We start from the raw sequence: 25,391 nt of genomic DNA, 5'->3' as shown, positions 1-25,391 counted from the left end.
AGGAATACTTCCTTGGCATTTGAGAGTCAAATTAAGACTATTTGAAAATGAAACACTAATAGGAAGTAGCTAAACAATGAATAGTTTATGAAAAGAGAAGAATGTTTACTTTGCTTCCATACATACTTCATTCTGTTCAATAAATTGAAAAAAAAAAAAGTCCACAGTAAGTAGAACTGACATATGAAGGGGAAAGCCACGGCAAGAGAGACAAGATTGGTAAATCAGGCATAAATAGAAAATGGCACAGAAGTAGGGAGCAAACATGTAGGCTTTGTGAATAGCTTAATTACTCTGAGAAATATTGAATTGTCTGAATCACAGACAGGTTGAAGCATTATGCTTATTGAAAAATCTCTCCACTATATGGAGAATAAATTGGAAGTGGGCTTTCCACTCTAAGAATAGAATGAAAGAAACATGTTAAAGCCACACGTAATTCAGGATGATGTTGATTGTACTATAATGATGGCAGGAGCCATGGAGGACAGAGAAGGTACACCTATTTTAGATGTTAGATATTCACAGACTGGTGATATTTTAAAGACCAAAATAGGAAGGAAGTGAACATATAACATTATGTCAAAGATAATCCCTAGCTTTTCGGAAGAATCGACCTATTAGATAAAATAAAACTTATTGAAATGGAGACCACAGGTAGACTGAATTGCTTGACTAAATTGGTGGGGGGCCAGGTGCAGAGTAGGGATGAGAAAGTAGTAGAGTGAGAAGTAAATCAGGCATTCAGTTCTGAACACATTAATTTTAAAGTGGCTAAGAAATATATGTACCACTGAAATTATCAAGAATATAGTTGAATATATGGGTCTGGAATTTCATAGATGAAAAATATAAATTAAGAGATGATACCAGATGATTTTTAAAATGCATAAATAAATAAATTCACCTAGAAATAGAGTGGATAAGAGTCTACGTATTAAGGAATTCCAGTATTGACACATCAGGTTGAATAGTAAGAGTTATGAAAGAAAACTGAGGTAAAAAAAAACGTAATCTGATGGAGATTAAGGAAAGAGAATATTTCAAAAGAAATGTTCATTCAGCTGTGTTGAATGTTGTTAAGATGTCAAACTAATTGGCTAAATATCCAAAGAAATAATTTCAATATTAAGATTACTGATTACTTTGTTTATATTCTAGACAAAGACTTATACGATTTGCCTCCATGTATCATGCCTCGAATTAAAACTAAGGGGGATTTGAAATATTAATGAGTAACATTGCATCAGTAGATTTTTAGATAAAACCCTTAGAGACTAATAAAATCGCATATGTGTTTTCTTATGAAATGAAATTGATCTATAGCATTAATTAAATTTAGGAATTGTTTATATTTAATCAGTCTTTACATAGTGTTACAACATTTTATGAACTTATAAAAAGAAAATACTACTTGGGATTGTTATCAGTTCTATCAAATATGGCATAAAAACTCTGTTAGCTTAAGTGATAATATTTAGAGATAGCAAGTACAAGAGTTAATACATACACTAAATGGTTTATATCAGGTAAGCTGAAATTCTTCAATGTGGAAGAATTAGAGTTATATTTATTAAGAATAAAATCTTCATGACATTCAGAACAAAGAGAAACATTCTTTTCTCCATTACATTCCATGTTCGCTTCAAATGCATTGATGTTTAATAGCAATTACTTGAATCAAAGCAAAATTAATCCCTGTTTTATCTGTATTTAAAAAACACCTTGGCAGTTTTCGCAGAATTCAAAGATAGACATACATGGGATTCTATTTCCTACCCACTCCATTATTGCAGGATTCCCTAGAAAAGCTCCAGTCTTACAAAAGCAGCTGCTTGTATTTAGTGATAATCCTCTGTACTATTAGCTTTGTCTTTGGGGATAGGAAATTGATTACCTGACCTTAACATAGTGAAGACTTTGCATGTGTCTTGCCTTCTGCCTCAGACAGTAAATTAGTTATATAAACAGTGTAAAATAATTAAGAATACAATGATGCTTTAGTTTGATTAGGAAAACTTTGAGAAAATGAAAAATGAGCTTTTGTTTTTATTTTCCAAAATATATTTTATTTTATTTATTTCTATTTATTATTTTCATTTTCTACAATAAACTATAAACTATAATGCTACTGCCTTAAATAATGCATTTTATGGTGAGTTTTTTATATTTTTTTGTAAGTACATCCATAAACTTTTTAGCAGAGAGAGCTGATGGGTAAAGGAGTAACACTGAATAAAATTACCTATCAGGATGCCTATGTTTCTATCCAAAGGGAGAAGTGCTTTTCAGTTTGGGTACTCACAAAGTATGACAATATCCACTCATAAACTGAACAAAACAGATCAGTTACAAACAACAAAGAATTGAACATCTCTTAAACATACTTGGCTAGTTAGTACTGAGGAATTAAAAATTAGTGTAAATACCATTTTGAATAACAAATATTTTATGTGTATGTAATTTTGATTTAATTATTTGCAAAACGAAATTTATATTTTCCTTGAATATAGTGAACATTCAGCCGTAACTGACAAATTCTTTTATATCTTGTCCTTACACTAATTTCTCAGCTTCTCATGAAGTCTCATGTCCTAGTATAAGATAGACTCTATTCAGAAAACTCTCCTGACAAAAAAAAAAATGTATTTCCTTCTACTAAGTATCTAGTGTGTCCTATCAACCTTGACAACAACTTTAAGATTTTTGGGGATCCAAAAGAAATGCAAGTGGAAAAATAAAAACGTGGAGGGAGTATTATGATTGTGAATTGTCACAATGATTGTGAAAATAGACAGTATATCTAGTATATTAAATATATTAAATATATACTACATTAAGTACATAATTAAATATATAATTAAATAAATGAAATAAATATCTTCATACTATATATTAAACATGTATGTTATATATAATTAAATTATATTATAATAATTATATATAATTTAACATATATGTGTGTATATATATATATACACACACACACACACATACATACAGTCTGGTACATACTAGCTTATTTCAAAATTTTCCTTTGAAAATGTGATATTTTTTTCCCTTCCAAGTTTACCTTTTCTTTCAAAATGTAACCTTTCAAACACACTAGACTTTTTGTAAGTCTTCATGTTTTACCCGATGTGGGCCAGAGGCTTCACTTTCTCCTCCATCACTTTCAACAATACAAATCATGTCCCCAGTGCTCCCTAACCCTCTGGATTAAGTAAAGCTTTATTTTAGGTTCCTATATCTATATATCTCTTACCTTCTAATTTGTTTAGATATGCACTTTGAAGGATATTTGCTCTGTCCAGTATTTCTTATGCCAGTATTACTAGGTTTTAGTAGCAGGAGGGTTTTCAGACACGTAGTTTATTATATTTTTGAAGTCAAAGTATCATAGCATTATGATATCTTGCTATTAGATGTGGAAAATATCCGCATGTTTTAAAATTTTTAAATTTTTAAAAAAATTATCTTGTTTCTCTCAGGTTTGTATGTCCTTTACTTATTTTAAGATACATTTTTCTCTAAGTGTTGTGGAAAAGTAGCATTGGAGTTTTTATTGGAATGTTTTTAAAAGTTTGGATATACTGATCTGTTCATAACTTTGAATATTGTCATCCTTTATATGGACAATCTCTCCTCTAAGATTCTTTTTAAAGTGTTATTTGCAATTTCTCCATCAATGTCTCCTAATTTGATTTTTTTCTAAGAAGCTTGTGTTATTGTTGATGGAAAATTTATTGTATTGCATATTTTTTAGTTAATGTCTTTTATTAATCTGTATAAATTCCTTGTCTTCCAGTTTGTTTAAACAATAGGTCAGACATTCACCACAATAATGTCTGTCAAAGCCATGAGCCATAAAATCTCTAACACCACATTCATTTGAAGGGCTCTCCCCACAAAGGCAACTGATTTTGCCATTCTTGTCCACTTTAAGTATTTCAGAACAGCCAGCTTAACCTTCTTCTTAGCCTCATTCTTCTTGGGATTGGAGTAAGACTTATTCTTCCTTTTCTTAGCACCACCAGGAAGTCTCAACACAAGATGAAGAGTGGATTCCTATGGAATATTGCAGTCAAATACATCCATCTTCCAGTTGCTTGCAAAAATCAGTGTCTGCTAATCAAGAGAAATTCCTTCCTTGTCCTGGATCTTGGCCTTTACATTTTCTATTGTATTTGGGGGTTCAACCTTAAGAATGATGGTCTTCCCCATAAGATTTTTCATGAAAATCTGCATCTTGGCAGAGGTTCCACCACAGATGATGAATCAAAAAGGGATTCTATTATATTTTTTATTTAGTAATTGCAATTTTATAAATTTAGGCAGTTATATATTCTGCAAATGACGTTTTCATTTCTGTCTTGCCAATAATCATGATCCTAATTTCCCTTTTCTTGTCTTATGGAATTAGCTGACTTCTACTGTAATGTGAAATGACTAAGGAATATCAGTTTTTGTTCCCACTAAGCTGAATGGAAATGTTTTTAAAGTTTGATCACTCTGGATGACCTTAGCTCTACATTTTTAAGATCCCCTTTACTAAGCTAAAGGAGTTCCCTTCTATTCTTAGTTTTTAACTGTGTATGTCTTTTGGGGTGTCTGAGTGGCTCAGTCAGTTAAACATTGGACTCTTGGTTTCAGCTCAGGTCATGATCTCACAGTCCTAAGATCAAACCCCTAGTGGGGCTCTATGTTCAGTGCAGGGTCTGCTTCAGATTCTCTCTCCCTCTCCATCCAGCTCCTGTGTTCTCTTTCTCTCTCTCCCAAATAAATAAAGTCTTTTTAAAGAATTAAAAATAAAGATATACATATTTAAAATCATTTTTATACAAGCTTTAGTTATTTTTGCCTTGATTTTACCTTTATGTTTTATATTTAACCAATTATGAGGTAGAGTTTATTAATAAATGTTCTCATGTTTACCTATCCTTAGGTTCTTAGGAAAAACACTGCTGAATGTGATATGGGTAGAATATTTGAAAGTTAATAAATAATAATTCTCTCACCTAAAAACTTGGAAAAAATAATTTTGGTTGATCAATTAAGAATGCAGATCAAAGGAAATCAAATTATTATTTATATTACCAAAGAAGACTGTGATAGGATACTTGGCTTATTTTTCTTACTCACGTAGACTTGCTAATTCTCCTGTTCAAAATTAGACAGATTTCCTCTTGGGGTCATATATATTGTTAGAAAATTCCAGGTCTTTCCATTAAGATTCTGTCATGGTAGGTAATTTTGGATTCCCCCTGTTTTCTTTTTTAAGATTTTATTTATTTATTTATGAGAGACGCAGACAGAGAGGCAGAGACACAGGCAGAGGGAGAAGCAAGCTCCCTGTGGGAGGCCCGATACAGGCAGGACTCAATCCTGGGACCCCAGGATCACACCCTGAGCCCAAGGCAGACGCTCAATGGCTGAGCCACCCACGTGTGCCTTTCATTAGATTTCTGATTTGACTTTCTATGTCCATTATTGTCACATTTATTTATGTATCTACATATTTCAATAAATAAATATATCTTTATGAGAATGGAAGTCCCTGATTTATTTGTAATTTACACTTGCTTTATCTAGCAGGTTTTATTATGGGAACCTTAAATGGGAACAAAAACTGATAGTACTTCACTGAAATTCAGTTCTGCTTCAAAAGTATTTTGATTTCTATTGTAGACTATGTATTTTTTTATTTTTCTGTTCAAAAAAGGCTATTTCTTTTTTTACTCTTTGTGTGTAGATCATATTAGTTTGTTCTGGTAGTTTAAAAAAATTTAATTGTTATTGAGAAGATTATTTATTATTATATGTGTTATTACAGAGTTTATTCACTCAATGAATAAATATTTATACATCACCCAGTATGTATCAGATACTTTTCTAAGAACTAAGACTACATCAGTGAATCAAACAGGTAAAAATCCCTAATTTAATGGATTGCATATTCCAGGAAGAAATTTGGGAGGGGAAAGCAAGATAAAGAAGCAAAATATGTTGTATGATAAAATCTAAGAGAAAAAAATAAGTAAGATAGGGAAAAGGAATAGGAATTTCAAGAAATGTAATGGGTCCAAATATTTATCCTGCTTGCAAACCAATGCATTAGCTTACCACAATATTATGGATGTTGATTAAAGAGATGACGCCTGAGTCAAAGGTAAATGACATTATTACTGATGGCATAGCAAAAAACCATGAACATTAGCATATTTGCCTCAGTTCTGCTTGAAGCTGAGTCCTGCAGGGGCAACAGTGATCAGCCAAGAAAGATAGTTTTACCCACAGGTTGTTACATTACGGAAGACGAACTCAGAGCATAAAGATTCTGAATCCTCTATAATAGAGAGTAAGAAGATGTGTTATTTGTTCTGAAAGAGACACTATATTTTCCAAGATTGTTCATCATACAAATACAACAGAAAGATAGTAAAACAAAACAAGCAAAACAGAAGTTTGTGTCTTTGTTCACAAGACATGCAGAAATGTAAGAGGCCCAAGTGTCTCCCCATAAAAATCGCCTATTGCTTTTACAACTCTTGGCTTCAGTTGAATTTTCTCATGTGTAAACTGCTGTTGGGCATTCTGAATAATATGATCAACAGTGGTTGAGATCAAATCTGTTCTATATATCTCACAGAGAACTTAATTAATTAAGGCTGTCTTCTACAGGACTCCAAGCACCAGAATTTCTCAAAGAGAAGTTCACCAGGAACCGTGTTTAGGCTCATTTCAGAGAAATCATCCTAGTCATGTAAGGGCCACATGACCTACTAGTAATGTTTAAATATTTGCAAATGTTTCATAATCACTTGTAAGTGTATGTCACAATCTTAGGAAGGAAATAAACTAATTCCTAGGGTTGATTCCAGAGAAGAAGCACAGTTCCAGAGGCCCAGAAAAAGAAAGTGTTGGTTACAACTGTTGGGGCCTTGAAAGTTGTACTTATATCTGCTAAGAGGCACAAGTCAAGAGTACGTCCAACATAACCTCACAAATGGTAGATCTTAGGGTTTCCAGCTCAATTGAATAATTGAGTTTAGTTCTTATTTTTGGAGGGATAATTATTCCAAGCTGCCTAACTCACCCAAACCACCAACTAAATGGCATTCATTTTCCCATGAAAAGACAGAGAAACAGCCAAGAGGATGAGAGTGAGAAAAACATCCTGAGGCGTTGACAGGTATTTTGTGGAGGACATACAGGATCCACGGCCATCCTTTTGTTTCTGATAGATGCTTCAAAAGTTAAAGAAAATACCATTCAGATTGTAACAGGGTTTTTTGGACTGCCAGAAAAATCAAGTATTGTAAATATGCCCGCATAATCCCAAGGAATTATATTTAGTGCTCAGGCCTCTGAATTGTGTCAGGGATTATTACTTACCTCTGCTAGTAGAGATCTGATAACAATGCAGTAAGGACTGATGCAGCTGAAGCTTCTGACTTGTCAACTAACAGGACATCATCTATAGAGTGAGATGTTAATGACATCAGAGATAGAAGCACTCATGCTAAATTCTGACTGGCCCACTGGGGAGAAAATGCCAAAAAGATTTGTTTTACTAACACTTCTCTATGAAACTCTTCATTATCAAGATAATATGGGTAGCCTCGGTGGCTCAGAGGTTTAGCGCCACCTTCAGCCCAGGGTGTGATCCTGGAGAACCGGGATCGAGTCCCATGTCACGCTCCCTGCATGGAGCCTGCTCCCCCCCCCCCCCGTCATGAATAAATAAATAAAAGTCTTAAAAAATAATAATACTCTCGGGTACTCATGGTAGAGTGAAGTTCAAACATGTTACCCATTAATTTCTATTATGCACTCAGATGTAGAAGCAACAATAGTATATCCTAAAGGATCTCCCATACCAGGTCATCTTAGTCACCCTTCCCCACTGTGAAATTTACCCAAACTTCATCCACTGAATCTGGGCACCCATGGTACAAGGCAGGATTGTAACTTTGTTGCCTGCATCTAAAACAGACATGAAAGTTTTATTTCTTCTCCTCTCCAAAGTTACTCAGAGTTACTCATGGACCAATATATATGGTTTTCAGTTCTGATTGTGGGCAATGTATCTTTGGTTTACTTCTAATCATCTTAAAGCAGGTTGGATATACATCAGGGTCAGAGAGAGAGGAAGAGGTCAGGGTTGCAGAGAAGAGTAGTTCCTTACTATTCTCTCTTTATCAAGGCTTTTGAGTTACAGTAGCATCCCAATAAACAAAACAGCACTCTAATAACAAAGCCTAACAAAGAAAATTTATTTGTAGGTCCAGCATCAGTATCATAAAACATGGGAAAATGATGGATTTGAAACAAATAGAAACTGACATGGTCCACTCTTTTGGCCATTCACCTTCCACATATATATTCTTGAAACCTAGATGTAGCCATTTCTCTTTCAAGTATAGATAATTTCACTTTCTTCCCAAAATATGGAGACAAAAAAGTCTCAGTAGTAATTCTATTCATCTCCAGTTACATTATTCAATTTCTGTCAAAGTATTATTTTTTTAAAGATTTATTTATTTATTCATGGGAAACAGAATGAGCGAGAGAGGCAGAGATGTAGGTAGAGGGAGAAGTACGCTCCTTGCAGGGAGCCTGATGTGGGACTCGATCCCAGGTTCTGGGATCATGACCTGAGCCGAAGGCAGGCACCCAACCACAGAGCCACCCAGGCATCCCTGTCAAAGTATTATTGAACATGGATATCCAAATGTTCATTAGTACTTCATCAGAAATTTAGGAGAAATTGATAAGATTTAATTGTGGAAGCTAACAAAAATTATATATAAAGTAAACATGGAAAAAAGCAGAAGGAATAAAATTTTATATATGCACGCACATACATATACACATAACAAGCAAGGAGAAAATATACAAAGCCCCTAAGGTCATCATTTTGAGGCCATAGTCTATAGCTATGACTTCTTTCTTCTACCACCCATTCCATATTTCCCTTGACATTGGTAAAATCTTCAAATGGTCTGAGTTCTTTACTCTGTAAAGTTACATAAATCTTCATTTTTGAATGGTCTGGCTTTAGAATTTCTGCCTTACTTTGGATTCTGTAGCTTCCTGCTGATTTTTCCTATGGGAATGGAAGTACTAGGATGTTCCTCAGAGAATCCCCTGGTCTCCAGACATATTCTTTCCTGTGTTCATCATACAGCAGTAATCCAATTTTTCCTGGATAGTCAAAATTAATTATTCCGACCAGTATAGACACCTTTTTTAGACATGTTTATTTAGTGGTGTAAGGACCTCAAAATGACTAGGTACTGATCTCATCTTCCAGTTCAATGGTACCATCCTTGTATTCATTAGTGGAAACATTGCCCAAGTGAGAACTAAGATTTCCAAACTATCAGCGGTAAAAGTCATTGGTATGGGAAGCAAAACCTTTCTGAATGGGTTATTAGGAATAATGGAAGATCTTCATATACTTCTATTCCTTGATTCTCAGACCCACACATTCAGACTGTGAGGAAGACTGCACCATATTGCAGTCCTTCATTGAAAGCATATCCTTATTTGTGAGTCAAAGCCCCATCGATTCAGTGTTGTGTCCTGAGAGGTGTCATAACTGAGTCTGAATTAAGACATTCACTCAGATAGTTCTAATTAATGGGATCTGTATTAATATCAATTAATTTAATGGATGTAACCTCATTGCTTTTCTTTCTTTTCTATAAAAGTAATTTCTTAACCAGAAACTATGTTCTGTATAGTATCATAATGATAGATAATCACTTTGGATTTGCATGGATGGCAGTGCCAGCAGAACCATTACAGGCAAAGAAGGCAAAACCAAATCTAGAATATGCATCTATTCTAGTGAAGATAAATCTGTTTCTTAATAGTGGAAGAGATTCAATGCAATCAGCCACTAGGTTGCTGGCTAGTTTTCCGGGTAATAGTTCCATATAATGGGCTCAATGTTGGACTCTGCTCTTGGTAGATCTGTAGCTGAGCAGTAGTGGTAAGAGGTAAGTCTATGTTGTGAAAACCATTACTAGACTCCTTTCTGCCAACATGACCACTTTGTTTATGAGCCAACTGAACAAGCACTCAAGATATTTGGGGAAAAAGTATGACTCACATCCCAGAGCATATTATTTGTCTTTATGATTACTAAAATTCTCTGATTCAGTGGATGCTCTTTGGTGGGCATTCAAATATCTTTAAAGTCTGTGACTATTCTAAGAGATTCACCCACATATCTCTTCTCACATTCAAATGTGGCAGAGGTTGCCTTCAATCCAAAAAAGCTTACCACGTATTATGCTGCGAGGTACAGCAACTTTTCTTCACCTTAGAGGGAATGTCTTGGCATGTTGCAGACCACTGAACCCCCAAAAGGGTTCATTTAGGTAAAAAGGCTTAATTTAGGTAGCAAGCCCCTAAGATTTTGTTGTGTTTATCTCCTACCCTCTATTTCAAGGGCTGGAAACCTTTTTCTGTAAAGGACATATTAATAAATATTTTAAAATATGTGGTAGATATGACATCTGTCACAACTACTCCATTGTTTTAGTATAAAAATAACCAAAGACATTATATAAACAAATGATTATAGTTTTGTTCCAATAAAACTTTATTTATAAAAGATTGAGTTTGTCAATCTCTCCTATAGTTGGAGTATGTCATACTAAGATATTCAAGTACTTCCTAATCTCATTAGATCCAATCAAAATTATGCAATCAGTAATGAGCAGTGGAAAGTGAAAAAAAAATCAAATGATTTACAGACAACAATATGGCAGAGAACAGAATTGACATTTCCCTGAGACTGTTGTGAAGCAGCACTGTTGGCCCTATTAGGTAAGGGAAAATTGCATCTCATAATTTTTACATACTGATATGGGGAAGCCAGTATTAGCCAAACCAATAGCTGCATACCAAATGCCAGGAGTGATGAATTGCCCAATAAAGATACTACATCAAAACAGCAGTTGCAACAAGAGTTAAAACCAGATTAAGTCTGAAATAATTCAGTTTTACTCATTCTCTGACTTATGTGTGGACTAAACAGATGACATACATTGAGTTTAGTAAATATTACTACCAATGATTTTTAAAATACATTTATCATGACATTAACACCTGCAGTTTCACCAAGGACACGGCAGTGCTTCTGTTTATCTGGTAGGGAGGGGCAGGAGGAAGAGTCTCATGGTAATAGAATATGACTGTGAGAGGCTTGAGAAGAATGAACATGTTGTTGCAAGGCATCTCCCCAGGGTGGGGGGTTGGGGGGAGGTGGGGACACATGTTGCAGGTTTTCAAGTATAGAAAGGTAAGTTGCAGAGAAGAAATGAGAGGGCATGATGATACTCCCAGTAGCAAGGAAGGCTGTGTAAACTAGGGTCCAAAATCATCAGTTTCATCTGAGTCCAAAGTTTCCATTCCAAGTTTCAGGGCCCCTTATTTTTCCTAACCTACACCCTACTTTGTCACATGGGAAACTTGTTGAGGCTATGAATCCAGCTGATGTTGTATTTCTGCTGCACACAATTAAATACTGGATTTCTTTTTAGCAATATTGGTTCTGATGTTACAAGAAATAACATCATTTTATGGCTATCACAGAAGTTCTTTATTTTTCAGACTGGATTTAAACTGAGAGATAAGACTTGAGCTGGTCATTTTCTTTCTGTAAGCAGTGAATTCAAAGGGATGGATGTAACACCACAGTCAGACAGTGATCTATAATTACCTCCATAACAGTCAAGTGGAGCAGCCTCTTGAGCTCTCAAGGTACCTGCTTCAGTTAGAATTTTATCATGATTGACCACATGTGATGACTTGACAAATGAGAAGCCATTGCATGCTATGCATTACCAGCTTCCCAGTAATAATTTACAAGGAGCACAACACTATACTGAAACCCAATCCAACCCGTCATAGAGAGGCTGTCTGCCAGAATCTTTCCCTGTGTCAACTCTATCAGTCAGATCTAATCACGGGTTGGAAAAAGCTCTTACTTTGAGAAAGGAATTTTTAATATAAAGAGTTTTCAATTAGACAGAGGTGGAGGACTACGTAAAGAGGTAAGGCAATACTCAAAGAGATTTAAAATTAGTGAATACAAACAAAAAGCTACTATCTGTAGAGTAAGGGAGAGTGATGAGAAAAAGAAACCCACCCAAAGACCGACTTAAATCTCTTTGAAGAGGATTAGACCAACTCAGAAGCCAATAGCCCTACTGATGTCTCAAAGCAAGTTGCCTGAGAGTACAAGCTGGAGCTACGCTGTTGGAGTCACCCCCAGTTGTCACAAGGCGTAGGATGGACATACCAGGTCTCAAGATGTGGTCACTAGATTGGGAGAGTTGATGGAGAGTACGGCCATGGCTGCCATGAATGGGGCTACTCGCTAGGGAAAGAGTTAATGCACATAATAAGAAGCAGTTGTTAGGTAGGGAAGTCATTGTCTCAGTGGTGGTAGGAGCTTGCTCAAAGAAAGGGCCCACCGACTGGGAGACTGTGGCCTGAGGTTGTAGGCAGAAAGGTTTTTTACATGGGGCCCTAGGGGTAGGTAGAAAAATGTCCCTTGAACTTGAATAAAATCTACCCATAAAAGCACCTTTGTGTCGAGAAAGTCTGTGAGGCCAACTTATATTCTTGGGGAAATCTAACTGAAAACAAAATCTCCTGCCACCCAAGACAAGTAGAAGGGAAAAAAACAGTTTTATTATTGAAAGAATATTAAGCCATAATGTTATGTGCATCACAGCATTTCCTAAAGAGATTGCAACAACGCTAGAAAATCTTACCCTTGTATATAGCCAATTGATACATTATATTGTAAATATATTTTTTTTCAGAAAAAAAATTCTTGATTAAGAGGACTCGACCCCACTATTTGTTAAATATAGCTTATTCTAAATCAGTTGTAATTGGAGAAGTCACTTGTTTTGCTAAATGCTTTTAAAAGAAAAAAAGTAATTTCTTGTATCTTTATGAGAGGAGAAAGGTTAGGTTTACAACTTAGAGCCAGGAAACTGGGAGATATGGCTGACGTCTTGGATTTCCAAAGATGGCTCCCGGACGTTGACCTGATGGTTCCCAGTTTCCTGGGATACTCTCACCCTTTGAATACAATTTAAAGGGGCAAAGAAAAAATGTACAAGTCTTCAAAAATAAACATATTCTAAAAGAGAGGGAGGATGGGAGTCTCTTTCTTTATTTTTAGCAAGGAGAATTAAGCCCCATTTTTAATCTGAATTTATTCTTACAAGATGAGCATCAATGGACCTCAGCAACCATACTTAACACAAGGAAAACTGGAAGCAGGACCAGAACTGGGAAAAGAAATGGCATCCTACCTCTGTCTCCTTAGAGTGTCACTCTAGTGCTTTCTCTTGACAAAGCTGAACATTTTGGCAAGCTATAGAGAAGAGATTTTTAGGAAGAGGATATTGCTCTAGACAAAGAAGTATTGATTAGGAGCTGAGAGACAATAAATTGATAACCTTGCCCACATCTTATGCACACTTTTATTACTCTATTTTTTATTTCTAAAATGACTAATCCCAGATATTATATCATGAAAGCATATAGAAATATAAATTATTACTCTTTACAATGATAAAGTCCCCATGTGGGACCCCACTGTTGTGTGGTGCCATCATTTATTCAGTCCATTGATGGACAGTAAGTTGTATCCACAATGCACTATTTAAAATTGCAGACAGTATTGCATTAAGATATACTTGCATATGTATATATTTGGATTTTTGCCAGTGTATTTTAGAATAGATTTCTCAAAATGAGATCTCAGTGTAAAAGGGGAAACGCATATGTAATTTGCCAAATCCCTTCCATAAGGTTGTACCATTTTGCTTTCCCAACAAAAATGTATGAGTTCTTGCTTTTCCGTAGCCTTGGCAACAAAGTATTTTTGCAAACTCTTGAATGTTTGCCAATCATATAGATAAGATATGGTGTATAAGCAAAGCTTTAATTTGCATTTGTATTTAGTTATATCATTTAATTCTCTCTTTTAGAGAGTTTATTCTTTTTACTCTTAATAAGTAAAGGAAGTGAACTTAGAATTTGATTTTGGAATGCTGCCCTAAGCAGGCTTCTTTTATTCTCCTAGACATATCTATCTTTATTTTAATATTGATTTAAGCACAACAAAGCATTTATTAATGAGTAAGATATATTTCAGAAACATGCATTGTTTCTGGAAACATGGTTATTAGAGAAAGAATTAATATAGAAACAATCTATTAATAGATTTAAGGGGATTGGCAAAGTAAGCTGAGAACACTATAAAAATAGATAAATACTGAAAAAGCTATATGAGACATGTAGAAAAACAAAAACTAATATCTGTGAATCTTGGGGAAAAAAATGTTAAGTTCAAATGAGAAGTCAGAGGAGATACAATAACATTGTTGATTAGATCTGTCTTAAGGTAAGATGCATTACTGGATCCGCAAAAAGTAAGAGAGGACAGGATACAAATCCTTCTTCAAAATAACTTGTTACAATAAGTTTCAAAAGTTATATTTAGATATAGAAATACAAATTAAGAACTATTTTCATAAGGAAAAAACAAACACAACAAAACAAAACTCCATTTTAAGCATTTAAATCTTAACGCCACCCAATCACAACCAAACTTTTTGGAATAGATTTTTTTTTTTGCATGATTAATTTAGATCTGTTTCTTCTTTACTTCCCCACAAAACATTACTGTTTTTAAAACTTACTTTTATTAAAGAATTTATACTCCATTTGATTTTTAGAAATAACTGTTTTGACTGCAAATATTCACTATATCATTATAATGGCAAATTCATGGAAATCAAATCTAATTTATCTGAGCTTATATTTGTTCACTTAACTACCATACTGATATGGACAATAGCCGGTCCCACTTTTACTGATATGGACAATAGTCGGTCCCACTTTTGTTGGAAGAAAATGTATAGAATGTATAGGAGTGAAGTAGTATGCATTAAGGCGAATGATGGATTAAGAGAAGTATTTATAAAGTCAACACCAAAAAAACCCAAACAAATAAAAGAAAATTTAGTAAGAATTAATAGGAGCTGTTATACTTCAGCTGGTGGTTCCTTATCACTTTTTTATGCGTGCCTGACTCTCAAACAATATCTCTGAAAGTACTGTAACTCTTGCAAATTCATTCACTTCTGTCTCAGCAGAATAATTTCATTAATACATAAAGTTAGAAAATAGTACCCCTTGTTTTTATAAATAAATGAATTTTAAATACTTATGTGCCTTGGGTTATCTTCTCAAACAAAATTTTAATTTTCATTTGACTTAAACGTAATTTTTTGCAATGAGTTTCAGAAACATCAACTTCATATATACAGAAAAGAAAATGTAACCTGATTTCTTCATGTGAAAAGGTTGGTTTTTTTTTATTTAAAACAAACAATATGAATTGTCAGTATAATTTGATGGCTTCTTAGAAAAGTAGATGTAATCTCAGACTTAAGTTATATAAGAATAGGATATAGATCTAGTGAAAAGATAGCCTCATTTAAAGTTTGATGGTTAGAATTTATCTAGAGATGATATAGAAAAGCCCGCATGCAGTCTCATTATAATTCCACAGGCAAAGAGTTCACTAACAATGTTAATTTGAGATGGTGAAGAGATGAAAATACTTTTGCTTGTGACCTTCAAGTACTCACTCTAAATCAGATATCAGTAAATAGACAGATCTTAGAGATTATACCAGATGTAAAATGTTATAACAATATATAAATAGTGATGAAATGAATAAGGATTTGCACCTAAAACATGACAAATGGGAGGTTAATTATTATCTCAAATGATATTAGAAAAAATGATATCTGCTCAATATAACCTTTTTCAAATATTTAAAACAATATTAAAATTAAGATTGACAATCTTTGTGGTAGACTGTGGTTAAATGAGAGTGGATTGGCCATCCTATCAGTTCATTCTCACTGTTAGCCACCAGAGGGATGGTCATTTGCTTGAGGTAAAAGATATAAGAAGCTATAAGGCACAATTGCTGTTCCCCAGTTTACATCAATCTATTTTTTTTACATCAATCTATTTTTATTGAAATAATTTTAGTACCTTTTTCAGTAAGTTAACCAGATGACTTTCATTGTTTCTTTGTTTTTCATTGTTTCTTTTTAAGAATACTCCTTCTCCAACACACATACACAAATGCATACACATGCACACACATGGACACAGGCATAGAGCAATGAGTTTGAAATTGTTAACTTTTTGACAGTTAGCAAATATTTCACCTGAATAACATAAGTTTAGATCGGATTTCCATTGTAGAGTTTGTCTGATTTGTAAGCATTTTTATTTTCTTTGTTTTTACTTTGTTCTTTTTAAGAGTATGTTAAATTTCATATATATAGATTTTATCCATGTTCAAGCTCTACTGGCATGGCTAAGACATACTAAATTCTTTTATCACTTTACAAATTCTGTTGTGTGTTTGTTTTTCTATTTGTAGTTTATCTGGGGAGATACAGATAACATTTATGATCTTTACTTGCTCATATGAGAATTGCCGCTGTTAAAATACCCTGAAAACAGCATTTCAAATTAAGCCAAAAATGATTTGCCCCATGCTGTTGTCATCTTGCGTGAGACTTAAACAAGAAACAACTGTGAAATAAAAGCTACTAGTAATGCCCAGAAAACTGAAGTGAAACATAAAGAAACTCAACCATGACTGGATAGTACATTTTCTTTCCCCATGCTTCTACTAAATGAAAAGAAGATGATAATGTGTGACATAAAGTTGTGAGAGATCACAAAACAACAGATTTTAATTCTAAATATAGTAAGAATTTATAAAATGGATCATTTCTCTAGTAGTTTGGTCTTCATAATTGAACAATGATGCACTGATGGTGTATTAAATGGTGATCCATTAAGTGTGATATTCTTTAAAATGAAAAGAAACGCTTCCTGAAAAATTGAATTTTTTATAACATGAGCATCCATATTAGAAGAATTATTTCATATTGGATTATTTCTATTAAAATCACTGTATATTTATTGTTGGGCCAAGAACACCAGTTTTTAGAGCAATATTTTTCCAAGTCTTTGACTGCTATAGGGGCCATTTTCTTGACAAGTTTTGTTCTATTTCTCAGGTTTTAAAACTCCAGACCCTGGGGTCATGTGAATGCAGTACCTGATGGAGTAGAAAGAAACTGAACATACTTCAAATTGACTACACTTCAACTCAGTGTTCTCTTAAGTTACATGAAGCATGATGAAAATCGTTAATGTATGTGAGATCATTATTTCCATTCCCAACATTATCCTTTTTAAAAGAATCAAACACGATTCATAATTAAAATGATACCATCAATGAAGATGTCATTTAGAAGGATGATTATTAGCCATTAAAAAGTGAAAAGAGCTATTTATTCCCACATATGATCTCCTGTGTGGGCATCTTGGAAATTGTAATAGTATTTGAAGCCATGTTTCAACTCAGAATTCATGTATCAATAACCATGTGCTATAAAAGCAATTCAGAATAGTTCTATAAAAATCAATTTACAGTTAAATTTATATTTAATATTCACTATGTGATTTTCTCTTATGAAGTTCTTCTGAAATCTTACTCCAGTTGCAATTTGTTTAATGGAGAGTGAGGCACACATATATCTGTTTGTACTACTAGCTTATTATTAGGTGAACCATAAATTTTTAAATTTGTGACCCCAATATCTAACATTTTGCTATATGATGGACTAAAAATAAATGAGCATTTTATGGATTTTTTTTGTTTTTAAACATTTCTTAGCATGTGAATGATTTAAAAATTAATTTAGGCTTTTTTAAAATAATATAATGTAATATAAGAACTATATTTTAAAAGTTCGTCACGTGTTATTACACTATTCCATCAATTGCATTTTTTGTGCATACATAATATTGAATTTGAGCCCCATAAAAACTTTATTAAGTTAGTACTATATGTTTAGAGAGGAGACACACCAAAGAAAACTTGCCTGAGATCCAAATGTTGGTAAATGACAAAGTCAGAATTCTAAAGCAGAATTGTCTGGTTCTGGTTCCAAATGCTTTATTCCTTGCACTATGAGAGAGTATTTATTATTTAAAGCTGGCTCTGGAATCTTTTATAACATTTAATCCATTTAGTCTAAATCAGTAGGGTAATATGTAAAACACATTGCAAGAGGGGTCAGGGATCCCTGGGTGGTTCAGCAGTTTAGCATCTGCCTTCTGACCAGGGCGTGATCCTGGAGTCCCAGGATGGAGTCCCACATCGTGCTCCCTACATGGAGCCTGCTTCTCCCTCTGCCTGTATCTCTGCCTCTCTCTGTCTCTCATGATTAAATAAATAAAATCTTAAAAAAAAAAAGAGAGAGCGAGAGAGAGAGAGAGAGAGAGAGGTATTTAGTCTAACTGAAGTAGAAGGGGAGAAAGTTTTGGCAAAGTCTCTATACTTAAACCACAATAATCTCATAGTTTTCAGTCTTAAAACTTTCCTTTTATTTATGTGTTTGGTTTTCTTTTTATTCTGATTCTACAAATATAGATTACTAGAGCTCTGTTTCCAAATATTTTTGCAAATTAATTGAAATCAGTAAGTTAATAATTTTAATATATCTATATGTTAATGTCTGTGCCAACCCATATACTTTTTTCTAAGACAAGTAAAAAAGTTACTGTATTTCCGAGGTTGGAAGCATTTTTTTTGGATTGATATCAGCTGATCTACATCTGATATTTATAACAGATATGCACGGTAAGGATCGGTTCAATAAAGAAAGGGTTAGGACGTGAGAAATAAATGAAAGACATTGATAATCAATCATGGAGTTCTTTCTTACTTAGCATGGACAAGACCTCAAAAATCCTCAAGAAGTACTCCAGGCAGCCACTACCAATTGATCAGAGTTGGCATATGAGTTGAAAACCTATTTACCATCTTTGCCCTCAATTCCATTCTTAACACAGTTGCCAAACCTATCTTTCTAACATTCCATTCCCCTACTAAAATCCATCGTTGACTTGACATTGCCTTTAAGATGAAGTACGAGCTCTTGAATATAGCACAGAATGCTAACACAGCTTCTGCCTATCTCTTCAGCCTCAATGCCATTCTAGTCCCCAAAATACATGTCAACACAGACATATGTGTATACCTTCTCCCTTTCTCACTCTCTCTCTCTCACACACACACACAATACACTCCCCAGTAGACACACACATATACTTTAACGTACATTTATAGACAAACACACAGACACACATCTGTACTTAATTAAAATTTAGTACATTTAGTACATAAAATTAAAATTAATAATTTGTAAAACTCCTCCAAATCTTTCAAAAGTTGTATATATTGTCTCTATTTCACTCCCCATTATCCTTCATGCTTTTTTTAAAGATTTTATTTATTTGACAGAGAGACAGCACAAGCTGTGGGAGCGATGGGCAGAGGGAGAGGGGAAGGAAGAAGCAGACAACGCTCAGAGCTTGAAGCCCAATGTGGGGCTCCATCCAGGACCCTGAGGTCATGACCTAAGCTGAACTGACACTTAACCCAATGAGCCACTCAGCATCGCATCTTTCACGCATTTTGGATTACATACTCCCTACTTAGTCTTTTTGACAAATCTCTTCTTTGACTAGCTGGACTGAGATTTGTGTCCAAGAAGCCTCTTCTATATTACTTTATAGAAAACCATTAGCACATACTATGTGCTAATGTCATCATATTGACTAGATTTCACTTCTTAATACTGGCTTAATTATCTCTATATATAGATTAAACATATGTGAGAGTAAATATGGGATAATTGATTACTTGTTTTCTGATGCATAGGATGTATACACTATGCAGTAAGCATTCAACAAGTTATTTGTTGTATTAATTGAACATGTATTTTTCACTATTTTATAATATATATACTAATACATCTTTATCACATTATATGTGTTATTGTTAAAAGTGTTTTTTATGTACTAATTCACTTAACCCTCACAACAGCCTTTGAATTAAAGACTATAGAGATGAGAAACTTAATGTCTTTATTCAATTTTCCACAAAGGAGACTAGGATGAGGATTATTAAGCAAATGATTTATCTAGAAAGTGTTCCCAGGAGAAACCAGAAGGAAATGGAGGAAGCAGGTTGGGAAGGTAAAGAAACCAAGTAAGGTGTAATTTCTGGCTAAGCATGGCCTTATCCCAGAGGAAAGTTCTAGAATATAAATTAGGCCTTATATATTGTCCTGAAGGCAAATGAGCTGAATTTTCACCCTACTGCACCAGTTAGTCCTCAGCTAACAATACCCCAGGCAGGTATAAGCTTCCAGGCACATCCTATCTCTCAAACTACAGTTAAAGTTGTTTCTTCATCTTTTACTTTATCTTCATGTTTTCTTTATCTTCTTATCATTATTAGTAATTACAACATTGTTAGTTCAAACCAAGAATTAAATGGCATAGAATGAGATAGTACAAAGCACTGAGCAATGTAACCCATAATATGTATTCCATAAGTGGGAATATTTACAGAAACCACGTCTAATTATTTCATTTTTCTACCTCAAAGTTTGTGGGTTTGGAGATTCAAGGCTTGAAAAGGCACATGTTAATGATTAGCTTGTTTGAATGATTATAAGGGATCAGAACATACTATTGTTCCTTTTATAGTGCCCATTTCTTTGCCTTTGTAGAAAGAGAAGAACAAAATACACAATGTTAAGAATCCTAAAAATAATGGTATCATGAATAAAAGACTTTAATTTGCAGAAAAATAAGAATGTTCCCCTGCTGAAAATGACTCATTTATAATAATCTAAGTTTCAGGAATATATTAGCTGTCTCAGAACCATTAAGAAATGTTTAATGCAATATTGCTTTTCATGTATTAAATTGTTTTTACTTTGTTTTTCTTTTTTGGTGACTAACTGTGGGAGAAGAAATTGAATATCTTATACTATTCAATGGCTACTACTTCACACAGAATGGACAATACAGAAATGTTTGCTAATGGTATATTGAAAGCAATTTTTGCATTAAACATTTAAGTTTTATACTCATTATCAATGAGACAAACAATTAACAAGACACACACTACACAACAAAGCCAAGTCTGTCAAATGGGAATTATTTTTTTTTTAAATTTTTTTTTTTTAAGATTTTATTTATTCATGAGAGACAGAGAGAGAGAGGCAGAGACACAGGCAGAGGGAGAAGCAGGCTCCATGCACCGGGAGCCAGACGTGGGATTCGATCCCGGGTCTCCAGGATCACACCCTGGGCCAAAGGCAGGCGCTAAACCGCTGCGCCACCCAGGGATCCCTGTCAAATGGGAATTATTAAGAAAATTCAATAGATAATAATATTGAGTATGACAGGCTGCAAATTAAGGTGACAAGAGGTAAGGAATGACTTTCTGTAGAGATAACCTAAATCATGACCCAAAGGAATGGAAGGAGTTGATCACCAAAGAGCCAGGAGATGCGTTTTTAGGCATAAGGGAAATCAAATGAAAAGTACCTGAAGTAGGAAAGAAGACAGTATGATATAGAGTCAGGCAGAGAACCAATGATGGGGACATAATGAGCTGGGGAGAGAGTGAAATAACATTAGAGGTGCAGAAGAAGGCCAGACAAGAATTGGCCCTATTGTCCACTTTATTCTAAGCTAATGAGAACTAGGTGGTTACTGATCAAGAGCTTTAGAGAGCATAATGGAAGTTGTGAGAAGGACCATGGAACATGAGAGTATACAATTCAGAATACTGAAATGAAAATAGAAGGCTAATTGACAAAAAGCAAAAAAATATATATATATATATATTTTTTAAATCAAGGGAATTTAGTTCTAGAAAGATGGTATCATATACATAAATCATATGGTATCATGGCCACACATTCTGTCTTTCACTACTGCAAGCTAGTGGGGGTATGATATAGTGATATATGCTCTGATTTTTCCTAGAATGTTGAAACAAACACACACTCCCCTTCTCTGACTCACAGAGCAATTCTAAATCACCCTATAGGTATTAGCATGACGAAGAAGCCCTCTTTCATAAATAAGAAGCCTTTCCTTATTTGGGTACCTCTTCCAGTTACACAGTTACCATAGCAAATTTGTGCTAAAATCAAGATCCTTACTCACAATATTTTGACTCTGTCAATCTCTCTAATCCATTTACCTCACCATTGTTCTGTCTTCTCACATCCTGTCTTCACTTCTTTCCATAACTCACTTAAATTTTATAATCCATCATCAAATAGTGTTAAATCCTTTCTATTTAACTTATTCCCCTGACACTTAATCACAATCTTTGCTTAATTGTTTAATTTCCTTGACTCTATGATCCTTGGCCTCAAGGATATTGCCTATTTATATGATGGTTATTTACTTAGCACTAAGAAGGCACTAACTGTATTTATACTTATATCTTTCTATTAATGTTATAACTCAGTCTAAAGATTTATTGATATAGCCAACTTGCCCAGTAAAAAATATTAAATCAATAAGAAGCAGAGTATTATAATAAGAAACAATAATTTAAGAACACATTCTGGGACCAAAAAACATAAATAAATAAATAAATAAATAAATAAATAAATAAATAAATAAATAAAATATATACACATATCTATCTTCTAAGTTCCAGGCACACAAAAAATAAGAAGAGTGGAAAAACAAATTATAAAATAGTAAATAGGCAAATAATACATACATTACTAATATTCCCATTTAGCACTGTAGCTATAAAAACCGAAGTAGCAAATAATTCAATTTCAAATTAGTGATAGTATATTTTTATTATATTCTTTATTAATTCCTTTAGGAATAAAGATTCTGTTGGAACAAAAATTAACATCTTGTTATAGCAGCACATACACTAACACTGGAATTAGACAGAGAAGATTTGTAAGGGCCTTGAACAAGGATGACACACAAATCCAAGAAGTGTTTCATATTAAAAAAATAACATAAGAAATGTCAATTAAACTTTTATATTAATTTAATCAGATTTGGGGGTGGCATTTTATTTTGTAGCCAAGGCTACAATGATTTTAAAATATCATTGGTATAATTGATCCATTTTTTATGTGTAACTTCACAGTGAAAAAATAGTATTCTAAATTTCGAGACAGAACAATGAAATTCAGTCTCTCAAATGACCAATGAATTCAGGCTGAGGATTTGATTATCTTATTATTTTGATCTCATAAAGTATATATGTTGATATATTATATACATATATATATATATACATAAGATTAAGTAATATATATTATTACTAAGTAATTTATTTGTGTTTGAATCTTATTCTTTTCTTAAATCCCCTCTGGGACAACTGAAGACCAGCTTTATCAACACTGAACAGATTCTTAGATAATATGTTTAAAACTTGTTGCAGTATTTACAAATAAAAATATTGCTTTAGTATATGTGTCATGGGTAATGAATGAATATACCCACTTTCTATGTTTTAGCAAAAGAAATGCATTACAGTTAAAGAGAACCATAATTTCCGGGAGGCATAACATGCCATTTTCTCTCTCTTTTGTTATTTAAAATAATTTACAGAAGCCAGAACTGAGGTTTAGTAAGATATTTCATAACCCAATGTATTCATAATTCATTGCTGTGTAACAAATTAGCCCAAAACTTAGCAGCTGCAAGCACAGACCACCTATTATCTTACTGTTTCTGTAGGGCAACAATTTGGGAACAATGTAGTTGAATGAATTTAACTAAGGGTATTTCACAAAACTGCAATCAAGATGTTATTGAGACTGCATTGATTTTAGGCTCATATGGAGGAGGAGCTGCTTCTAAGGACACTCACATGGCTGTTGGCTTAAGACAACAGGTTCTTGCCATGTGGTCAGTTCCATGGGAATACAGACACTGTGACAACCTTTCTTTCTCCAAAGCAGAGTAAGAGATAGAGACAACTAAAGTGAGAGCAAGAGAGAAACAAAAAAGGATTCCCATTGGGAAGACAAAGGGAGAAACTAGTTCATAGAAATTGTAACATCCAATCAGACAAATATAGGCAGCTCTTAGAGTAGGTTTCAGGCCAGGGAATAATTTTTTATGAATTTCAATTCAGCCCTCAAGGTTCTGGGTACCATCCTCTTAGTCATGTTTCCTTTTTTCTTTTCTTATTTTCATAAAACATAACACACATCTGCAACTGATAGAGTAGGCAGTTAACTAGATGTGAGCAGGGAACATGGGTTTTGTGACTGTTAAGAAGTTTCAAACAGCTGTGAGACAATGTGGGGAATATGCATGCACTCTCTTTTATGACTGTGGCCCTACAGTAATCTATAGTTTCATGGTAATACATTTACTTCGAAGTTCTGACCTCCATTGTGGAGGATGGCTGCCATGACCATTCCAACACGCACTGTATAAGGCCGAAAACTTCCTATACCAACCAGTAGGAAGAGTCCCTAAAATGATTGGAGGCAACCTTAGTCAGAGACTACCCTGGCTATAACCCATAATCTATTCAAACATAAAAAGAAAAGATGACCCAGGCCCCCATGTAGTCGTCACCTCTGGGCCTGCCCGCTCTCCAACCTCCAGAGTGTACTTTTGCTTTAACAGCTATACATGCTTCTTTGCTTGCTTGCTTAAGAGTTTGGTTCTGAATTCTTTCTTGGTTGATCTCAAGAATTGAAGCCAGGGAATGGGATTAGCCAAGGACAGAACTGATAGATCTCTCAGAGTCCTTCTTGCTAGTAGGATTCCAGGGATCCAAAGTTCTCTCTTAATTTTATACAATCTCTGACTCTCAATCAAAGCAGATGATGTTTTTGCCTCTTAAATACCAAATCGGTGTCTTAACCTTATACCAACAAAAAAAGAGGAGCAAACAAAACCTGAAGATAGCAGACCTAATAAAATAATAGGTTCTTCACTTGAAATGTATGTAGTGTGATTGTGAATATTTCAATAAAGCTGTTATGTAAAAATAAAAATTTTCAATCAGATATGATTTACGTTTTAAAAAACAAAAGTAACTTCAACATGTTAATGATGATAGAAATTTTCACTTTAATCCTCTTTTCTAATTTAGAAAATAAACCTTTAAAAGTTTTCAGAAATATTAGCCAAGAGCAAGTAAGAGGATGTATCTGTAAGGATAGATAGGTGATGGTGAAAGGTCTCCATGTTGGCTAACATAAAATCATGTCTAGTATTTGTCACCATAATACAACACCCAGATATGTGGACAAAAATGAGCCTACTTTCTGCAGTCTAATACTCTTTTTCTTCCCCTGGGCCTCACATTGATTGGTCCCCAAAAGTAGTTCATCTGTGAATGAATGTTTGGATTACAAAGGAGTAATAGT

At 34.0% G+C, this 25,391-nt stretch overlaps 1 non-coding gene and 1 pseudogene across 1 annotated transcript; one reads left to right on the top strand and one right to left on the bottom strand.

The window, feature by feature from the left end:
* Window positions 1-3,766: 3,766 nt before the first annotated feature.
* LOC129516443 (ubiquitin-40S ribosomal protein S27a-like) lies at window positions 3,767-4,248 on the bottom strand (annotated as a pseudogene).
* An 18,650-nt stretch (window positions 4,249-22,898) lies between these two features.
* LOC129516719 (U6 spliceosomal RNA) lies at window positions 22,899-23,001 on the top strand. Its single transcript, XR_008665850.1, has one exon. It is a non-coding gene; the product is annotated as a U6 spliceosomal RNA (small nuclear RNA).
* Window positions 23,002-25,391: the final 2,390 nt, after the last annotated feature.

The sequence above is a fragment of the Nyctereutes procyonoides genome, unplaced genomic scaffold, assembly GCF_905146905.1.
Source record: "Nyctereutes procyonoides isolate TBG_1078 unplaced genomic scaffold, NYPRO_anot_genome, whole genome shotgun sequence".
Taxonomy (NCBI): domain Eukaryota; kingdom Metazoa; phylum Chordata; class Mammalia; order Carnivora; family Canidae; genus Nyctereutes; species Nyctereutes procyonoides.
Note: the sequence above shows the minus strand (reverse complement) of the source record. Positions and strands in the feature narration are given on the sequence as shown.